The following is an 8,863-nucleotide window of genomic DNA, read 5'->3' as shown; positions in this document are numbered from 1 at the left end:
ACAACTTTTGTAATTCTTTTTTTTGTAAAATATCTCCAATGATATTTTTAAAAAATATACATATTAGCCTTCATGTAATTAAATGAATAAATTATATTCAGAAAATGACTATACCACCCAAAGCAATCTACAGATCCAATGCAATTCCTATCAAATTACCAATGGCATTTTTTATGGAACTAGAACAAAAAAAACTTAAAATTCGTATGGAGACACAAAAGACCCCGAATAGCCAAAGCAGTCTTGAGGGAAAAAAACGGAGCTGGAGGAATCAGACTCCCTGACTTCAGACTATACTACAAAACTACAGTAATCAAGACAATATGGTACTGGCACAAAAACAGAAATATAGATCAATGGAACAAGATAGAAAGCCCAGAGATAAACCCACGCACCTATGGTCAACTAATCTATGACAAAGGAGGCAAGGATATACAATGGAGAAAAGATGGTCTCTTCAATAAGTGGTGCTGGGAAAACTGGACAGCTACATGTAAAAGAATGAAATTAGAACACTCCCTAACACCATACACAAAAATAAACTCAAAATGGATTCGAGACCTAAATGTAAGACTGGACACTATAAAACTCTTAGAGGAAAACGTAGGAAGAACACTCTTTGACATAAATCACAGCAAGATCTTTTTTGATCCACCTCCTAGAGTAATGGAAATAAAAACAAAAATAAACAAACGGGACCTAATGAAACTTAAAAGCTTTTGCACAGCAAAGGAAACCATAAACAAGACGAAAAGACAACCCTCAGAATGGGAGAAAATATTTGCAAATGCATCAATGGACAAAGGATTAATCTCCAAAATATATAAACAGCTCATGCAGCTCAATATTAAAAAAACAAACAACCCAATCCAAAAATGGGCAGAAGATCTAAAGAGACATTTCTCCAAAGAACACATACAGATGACCAAGAAGCACATGAAAAGCCGCTCAACATCACTAATTATTAGAGAAATGCAAATCAGAACTACAATGAGGTGTTGCCTCACACCAGTTAGAATGGGCATCACCAGAAAATCTACAAAGAACAAATGCTGGAGAGGGTGTGGAGAAAAGGGAACCCTCTTGCACTGTTGGTGGGAATGTAAATTGATACAGCCACTATGGAGAACAGTATGGAGGTTCCTTAAAAAACTAAAAATAGAATTACTATATGACCCAGCAATCCCACTACTGGGCATATACCCAGAGAAAACCATAATTCAAAAAGACACATGCACCCTGATGTTCGTTGCAGCACTATTTACAATAGCCAGGTCATGGGAGCAACCTAAATGCCCATCGACAGACGAATGGATAAAGAAGATGTGGTACATATATACAATGGAATATTACTCAGCCATAAAAAGGAACGAAATCGGGTCATTTGTAGAGACATGGATGGATCTAGAGGCTGTCATACAGAGTGAAGTAAGTCAGAAAGAGAAAAACAAATATCGTATATTAAGGCATATATGTGGAACCTAGAAAAATGGTACAGATGAACTGGTTTGCAGGGCAGAAATTGAGACACAGATGTAGAGAACAAACGTATGGACACCAAGGGGGGAAAGCGGCAGGGGCGGGGGTGGTGGGATGAATTGGGAGATTGGGATTGACATGTATACACTGATGTTTATAAAATGGATGACTAATAAGAACCTGCTGTATAAAAAAATAAATAAAATTAAAAAAAATACATATTAGCCTTCATTTAATTAGCCTAATTAAATGAATTAATTATGTTCAGAAAATTGAGTTACAGAGATACCCACATATTCCATAAGGCATACTCATACAACTCTTTTATGAAATAACTGGTTTTATTACATGGAGTAAAAATGTTGTAATTGGCAGATACAAGTGCTATGATACTACATATCTCAGTAGCTACAGATATAATTTTTGACATTTTCTCCAATGCTTGTCCACATTTTAGGATTAGAAAATCTATCATGAGAGATCAGTAACACCATCTGGTATATAAAGTTTGCTATCAGTACCCTATTTCAACCAGAAAAAATCATCCACTATTATTGACTCACCACAATTATTTAGAAAAGGTCTTTTATCAAAAGATTGAATGCATTTTTTTTTTTACTGTAAATACTTAGCATAGTGTGTAGTAAATTCTCAATTTGTGTCAGCTTTTATTATTTTTATTCAAATTAGTAGGTCTCTCTTGACAGTAAATGATAGAAAACAAATCAAACTAGCTTAAGGAAAATAAGGCTTTTATTGGCTTTTGAAAGGTCGAGGGCACTGGCTTCAGGCACAGTTTAATTCAGGTGGTCAGTGGTGTTAGGAATCTGTCTACTTGCATCTCTCCACTTCTCTTTTCTGTGGGTTGACATGTTTCTGAGGCAGGCTATCTCTGCTAAGATGTCTGCCAGCCTTTGCAGATGAATATCCAGTTATCTTCAAGAACAGCAGATAGAGGGTTTCTTTAATCCTGTAGTTATGACAAAGGCTTCAAGTTGAGTCTCACTGGTTCCACTTGGTCTGACTTGAGCCACTTAATCATCCATGAGCAATCATGACTGACCGGAGGATCCAGAATTCCAGTTACCCAGGCCTGGGCCACATTTCTTAGCAGCATAGAACCATAAGGAAAGAAAGCATGGGAATCAGAATGGTGATTGCATGCCAGCCTGGCAAAAAGAAAGCAACAGATGTCCACTGCCTTACTTCATTCACCCACCAAACATTTCCAGAGTTTATGCTGCATACCCTGTGCTGACTTGTGTATCTGAGCAGCAGAGTGCCATGTAACTGGGAGTAGAGCAATGGGCACAGGAGAAAGGAAGAAATTCAAAAGTAAATGACCTAATCCCTCCCCTCAAAGGAGAGATGCCTCTAGGCTCTAAAGACAATAAGAAACAAGGACCCTGTGATGAACTTGTTGACCCAGGTTGTAGATAATTCAGAGCAGGAGAAAACACTGTGATTGGAGAACTGAGAGAAAACACTTAGGGGGGTGGTGTTGAATGACGGACCAAACGTGGATGGGTCAAAGGAAAGGGGGATCTTCTAGAAGGCTGGTGGAATGTTGGTAAAGGCTCATAGCTTTGGTGCATGGAGTGTGTTGGTGAGACAGGAGGGACCAGGTCTAGAAGGAGAGAGGCGTAGTGCTTGGGAGGAAAGGCAGGCTGTGGTGCATGGGAGAGGGAGGCACTTGGAGGGTGCCTGAATGCTAGGTGGAGCAGTCTAGCAGGAACTGATAAAGGCAGAGCTGTCATAGGAGGATACAAGCTCCTCTTTTGAAAGATGAATCTAGTAACAGGCTATAGGAGGTCCTGGAAAGAAAGATGATGGCAGGCATCCAGAGTTGTGTTTCTGGTACTGCAGAAATTGTGGAGTAAAGTGACAAGGTCTGAGAAGGACTTGAGGCTGTGAGGAGGACAGGAAACAATGCTGAGAGGAATTTCAAAGGGATGATCAATGGGACTTTGAGGAGCTTGTGGAAACTGGGGAGAAAGGAGACGATGACTCTAAATTATCAAGCCCAGGGCCTAGAAAATGGAAGAATCATTAAGATGTAGTGATAGGAACCATCATTTCATAGTATTATGGTGCTTTTCTCAGTGGCATTCTCACTTTCTCATATACTGCAGCTATTTATATGCATGTCTATCTTCAGGAAAGATGTCTAATTTATCTTTGTCTCTTCAACAGGATGAAGTTTGGTGTTCTGCACATGGATGAGTCAATGCACATTTGTTAAATGAATTTTACAGAGGAGAAACTGATCTCTAGGGAGGTTAAACATTTGCTCACCAGGCAAGTCAGTGATAAAATGGCAACCAGGCTCATCTTCTTCTCAATCTCTGATACTTTATTCTTTCTAGTCCTTTAGTGATACAGTTGTTTTTTTTAGGGGACAGATGAACCTCTCTAATACAAACTGCCTGGCAAAAAATTGAAGTAGAGATCTGCGTCCTGTCCCATACAAACGTACAGTGCATTTCCAGATTACTTCATACCTAAGATTTCTCTTAAAGTCAGAGCATCAGAAACAAGTCTCCCTCTGACCTCTTAAAACCTTCAGTGTTTTTCCATTTAGTTCTATAAATTTAAAATTTTGAGACCATGGAACTCTTCTGAGGTCCAAGATCCTGTTAGATTTTGTTTTACATCCAAAGTGCAACACTGGAATAATGCTACAAGAGATTGCAAAGAAGTAAATGATTAAATTTTCTGTAGTGTTTCTCAAAATGTGGTCCCCAGACCAGCAGCATCAGCACCACTTGGGAACTTAAAGATGCATATTCCTGGCCAGCATACCAGACCTACTGAATCAGAAACTTGGAGATGGGGCTCAGCAATCAGGGTCTTAACAAGCCCTTCAGGTAATTTTGATGCATTGAAGTTTGGGAACCACTGGTCTTTGGCAATATACCTCAATGACCTTTGAATCTTTAAAGGACTTTAAATTTGACCTTGCATCAGAATCACCTGGAGGGCTTGTTCAGACACTGATTGCTGGGTCCATTTTTAGGAAACCTCATGAAACTCATATTCCCCGCTTAAACACCCTTGAAACTGGGTTTTGAAAGAGCTGTAAAATTGTTGTGGAATCCATATATATGTATGTAGGACACAAAGGCTCCATTTAATAAAATGTGCCTTCCTGTGAAATACCAAAGCTGTTAGGGAAGGCCCAGAAAAATTAAGCAGAGAGGGCACACCAAGGAAGACTCACTCCTTCCCTGTAAGCACTGATTTGTGGTAAATTGCAAAATTAAGGTTGAAGCAATACTAAGAAAACCAGGGCTAAAAACTTCCATCTGAATTTCAGGTTTAGTTTAGTAAGATGCTGCAGCAGCACAAAGCAGTAATCTGTTTCTGCACACCAATCTGTGTGTAGCACAAGATCACATCAGTGAGCAAACATTGCCTCTCCTTATCAGAAGAGACTAATTGGAAGTTACAATTAACTGGGTAGTAAATGCCAGGAATTCTGAATCACAGTCACAGAATAGCCTTCATCTGGCACTCTAATGTAAGGGGGGCAGTGACGGCCACTGAGCAAAAGAAATGGGATTCTTTGCCTGGAAGAATGTAAAGGGGTGCATCTGGCAGACTTTTAAGATTTGTTGTTTTTCTTGACACATGCCTCACACTCAAATTCAGGATTGCTTAGTTGGGAGATGGAGAAAGAAAAGTTGGCAATGTACGAATGGCTGGTATACTAGATGAGGGCGAACAAAACTCTGGGTTCGGTTTTACTTCTTTCTTCTTTTAGGTATCATTAAGATTCAGGCTTGGAGTATGATTAGTACATCTGCAGGGTAACTTGAATTTTCTAGAACGATTTCATTATCCAAAGTCCTCTCCTGACCTCCAATCCTAAGCCACCTTGAAAAGGTTTACTTCTCTGCGGGAAGGCATTGACTCGTCAGGATTTCCAAGAACATTCTCACACATGACTTTCTTTTACATCATTACAATGCTATTTCTTTGTGTATTCATTTATTCATTCATTTGCTCACTCATGTATTCAGTAAACATTTACAAAGCATGCATTCCATTTCTGGCATCTTTCTGGGCCAGTGAGGAATGGTTTCTGCCTCCAGGGCCATCTCATCCTCACGTGGTGGTGAGTGATAATATCTCTGTCCTTTTATTTAGATTCTTTTTGTTTCCAATCACTAGTTTCCCTATTGTGTATTCTTGGTCAAAAGTGACAATATTTAAAAAAAATTGGTACAACAAATGCCTGAAGAGATGAAATTTTGCCTTCTAAAGTTGGAGAGAGTCTCGAGCTCTAGCTGGCAGCCAAGCGTACGAGCTCTGCGATCAGCGGCCGCCATCGACGTTGCTTTGCTTCCTCTGGGCTCACCTGCGCCGCTCGCTCGCCACACACTCCGCCGTGTGGTAAAGCTTGCAAAGGCCGGTAAAAATCAAGGTCACCCCAAGAAAATGGCTCCTTCCCCAAAGGAGGTAGGGTAGAAGAAGATAGTGAAGATGAGGAAATGTCAGAAGATGAAGAGGATGATAGCAGTGGAGAAGAGGTTGTTATCCCTCAGAAAAAAGGCAAAAAGGCTACCACAATACCAGCAAAGAAGACGATAGTTTCCCCGACACAAAAGGTTGCAGTTGGCACACCAGCAAAGAAAGCAGTTGTCACCCCTGGCAAAAAGGCAGCTGCTACACCAGCGAAGAAGACAGTTACACCTGCCGAAGCAGTAGCAACACCTGGCAAAAAGGGAGCCACACCAGGCAAAGCACTGGTAGCAAACCCTGGTAAGAAGGGAGCAGCGGCTCCAGCCAAGGGAGCAAAGAACGGCAAGAATGCCAAGAAGGAAGACAGTGATGAGGAAGATGAAGACGACAGTGAAGAGGAGGATGAGGATGATGAAGAGGAGGATGAGGATGAATTCGAGCCAGCGGTGATGAAAGCAGCTGCTGCTCCTGTCTCAGATGATGAGGATGGCGAGGATGAAGATGAGGATGACGAGGATGAAGATGAGGATGGAGACGATGATGAGGATGACGAAGATGACTCTGAAGAAGAAGCTATGGAGACTGCACCAGCCAAAGGAAAGAAAGCTCCAGCAAAAGCTACTCCTATGAAGGCAAAGAGTACTGCTGAAGATGAAGATGAAGAGGATGACAATGAGGATGAGGAGGATGATAATGAGGATGAGGAGGAAGTCAAGGAGGAAGTCGAGGAGGAGGAGGAAGAAGAGGAGGAAGAGGAGGAAGAACTTGTCAAAGAAGCACCTGGAAAACGAAAGAAGGAAATGGCCAAACAAGAAGCAGCTCCTGAAGCCAAGAAACAGAAAGTGGAAGACACAGAACCAACTACATCCTTCAATCTCTTTGTTGGAAACCTGAACTTCATTAAATCTGCTCCTGAATTGAAAACGGGTATCAGTGACCTTTTTGCTAAAAATGATCTTGCAGTTGTTGATGTCAGAATTGGTGTGTCTAGGAAGTTTGGCTATGTGGATTTTGAATCTGCTGAAGACCTGGGAAAAGCCTTGGAACTCACTGGTTTAAAAGTCTTTGGCAATGAAATTAAACTAGAAAAACCAAAGGGAAAAGACAGTAAGAAAGATCGAGATGCGAGAACACTTTTGGCTAAAAATCTGCCTTATAAAGTGACTCAGGAAGAATTAAAAGAAGTGTTTGAAGATGCTGTGGAGACCAGATTAGTCAGCAAGGATGGAAAGAGTAAAGGGATTGCTTATATTGAATTTAAGACAGAAGCTGATGCAGAGAAAACCTTGGAAGAAAAGCAGGGAACAGAGGTAGATGGGCGATCCATTTCCCTGTACTATACCGGAGAGAAAGGTCAAAGTCAAGACTATAGAGGTGGAAAGAATAGCACTTGGAGTGGTGAATCAAAAACCCTGGTTTTTAAGCAACCTCTCCTATAGTGCAACGGAAGAAACTCTTCAGGAAGTATTTGAGAAGGCAACATTTATCAAAGTGCCCCAGAACCAAAATGGCAAATCTAAAGGGTATGAATTTATAGAATTTGCTTCATTTGAAGATGTTAAGAAGCTTTAAATTCATGTAATAAAAGGGAAATTGAGGGCACAGCCATCAGGCTGGAGTTGCAAGGACCCAGGGGATCACCTAATTCAAGAAGCCAGCCATCCAAAACTGTGTTTGTCAAAGGTCTGTCTGAGGATACTACAGAAGAGACATTAAAGGAGTCATTTGACGGCTCTATTCGTGCAAGGATAGTCACTGACCGGGAGACTGGATCCTCCAAGGGGTTTGGTTTTGTAGACTTCAACAGCGAGGAAGATGCCAGAGCTGCCAAGGAGGCCATGGAAGATGGTGAAAGTGATGGAAACAAAGTTACTTTGGACTGGGCCAAGCCTAAGGGTGAAGGTGGCTTCGGTGGCCGAGGTGGATTTGGTGGCAGAGGCCGGGGAGGCTTTGCAGGGCGAGGAGGCTTCTGAGGAGGCAGAGGAGGAGGAGGAGACCACAAGCCACAAGGAAAGAAGACTAAGTTTGAATGGTTTCTTCTATCCCTGTCTTTCCCTCTTCCATTTGAAAGAAAGGACTCTGAGGTTTTTACTCTATTACCTGCTCAATGACGGAGCCTTCTGAGGACGTTCCAAGACAGTATACAGCCCTGTGGTCTACTTGGAAATCCGTATAGATAACATTTCAAGGGAGATAACCCTGATGGTGTTGACTGGATATTCGTATAAACTTTTTAAAGAGACAAGTGATAGAGCTAACCCTTATCTGTAAGTTTTGAATTTATATTGTTTCCTCCCATGTAGAAACCATTTTTTTCCTACGGAGTTTTTTGTTTTTGTTTTTTTGTTTTTGTTTATTTGCGTTGGGGGGTTGTAAAGGAAAGCAGAATGTTTTATCATGATTTTTGGGACAAATTAAAAGTCCTAAACTCTGGTGCCAGACTTCTTAAAAATAAAATAAAATAAAGTTGGAGAGAATAATTTGAAACTTGCTATTGATTTCTTGTTTCTAAAGATGGAAACATTAATTTCCATTAATAATAGGTTTTCTGTTGTTTTAGCAAAAATACCACCATCTGATTTTTTACTCATTGATTTAAAAAATATATATTGAATGACTATTATACGTCAAGCATTGTTCTGGATCTTTGGGATCCATTAGTGAATAAGACAGGCAAGATCCCTGTCCCAGTGGAGATCACATTCTCAATGGGGGAGAGAGAGACAATGCTATAATAAATAAGTAAATTATGTGGTATGTTAGAAGATGTTATTTGCCAAGGAAGAAGGATATTTATATGGGGTATGGGATGGGGAGCTATAGGGCATGTTGTAGACATGAATAAATAGCATATATTCCCCCACTGTTCTTGAACAAAACCTTTGAAATCACCATCACTCTGAAAGCAGAGATGAACCTT

At 40.6% G+C, this 8,863-nt stretch overlaps 1 pseudogene across 1 annotated transcript; it reads left to right on the top strand.

The window, feature by feature from the left end:
* Window positions 1-5,712: 5,712 nt before the first annotated feature.
* LOC309657005 (nucleolin pseudogene) lies at window positions 5,713-8,366 on the top strand (annotated as a pseudogene). The gene has a single exon. The product of its transcript is annotated as a nucleolin pseudogene (transcript).
* The last annotated feature ends 497 nt before the right edge of the window (window positions 8,367-8,863 follow it).

The sequence above is a fragment of the Balaenoptera physalus genome, assembly GCF_965194825.1.
Source record: "Balaenoptera physalus genome assembly, chromosome: 3".
Classification (NCBI taxonomy): Eukaryota; Metazoa; Chordata; class Mammalia; order Artiodactyla; family Balaenopteridae; genus Balaenoptera; species Balaenoptera physalus.
This window is presented reverse-complemented; position numbering and strand designations above follow the sequence as displayed.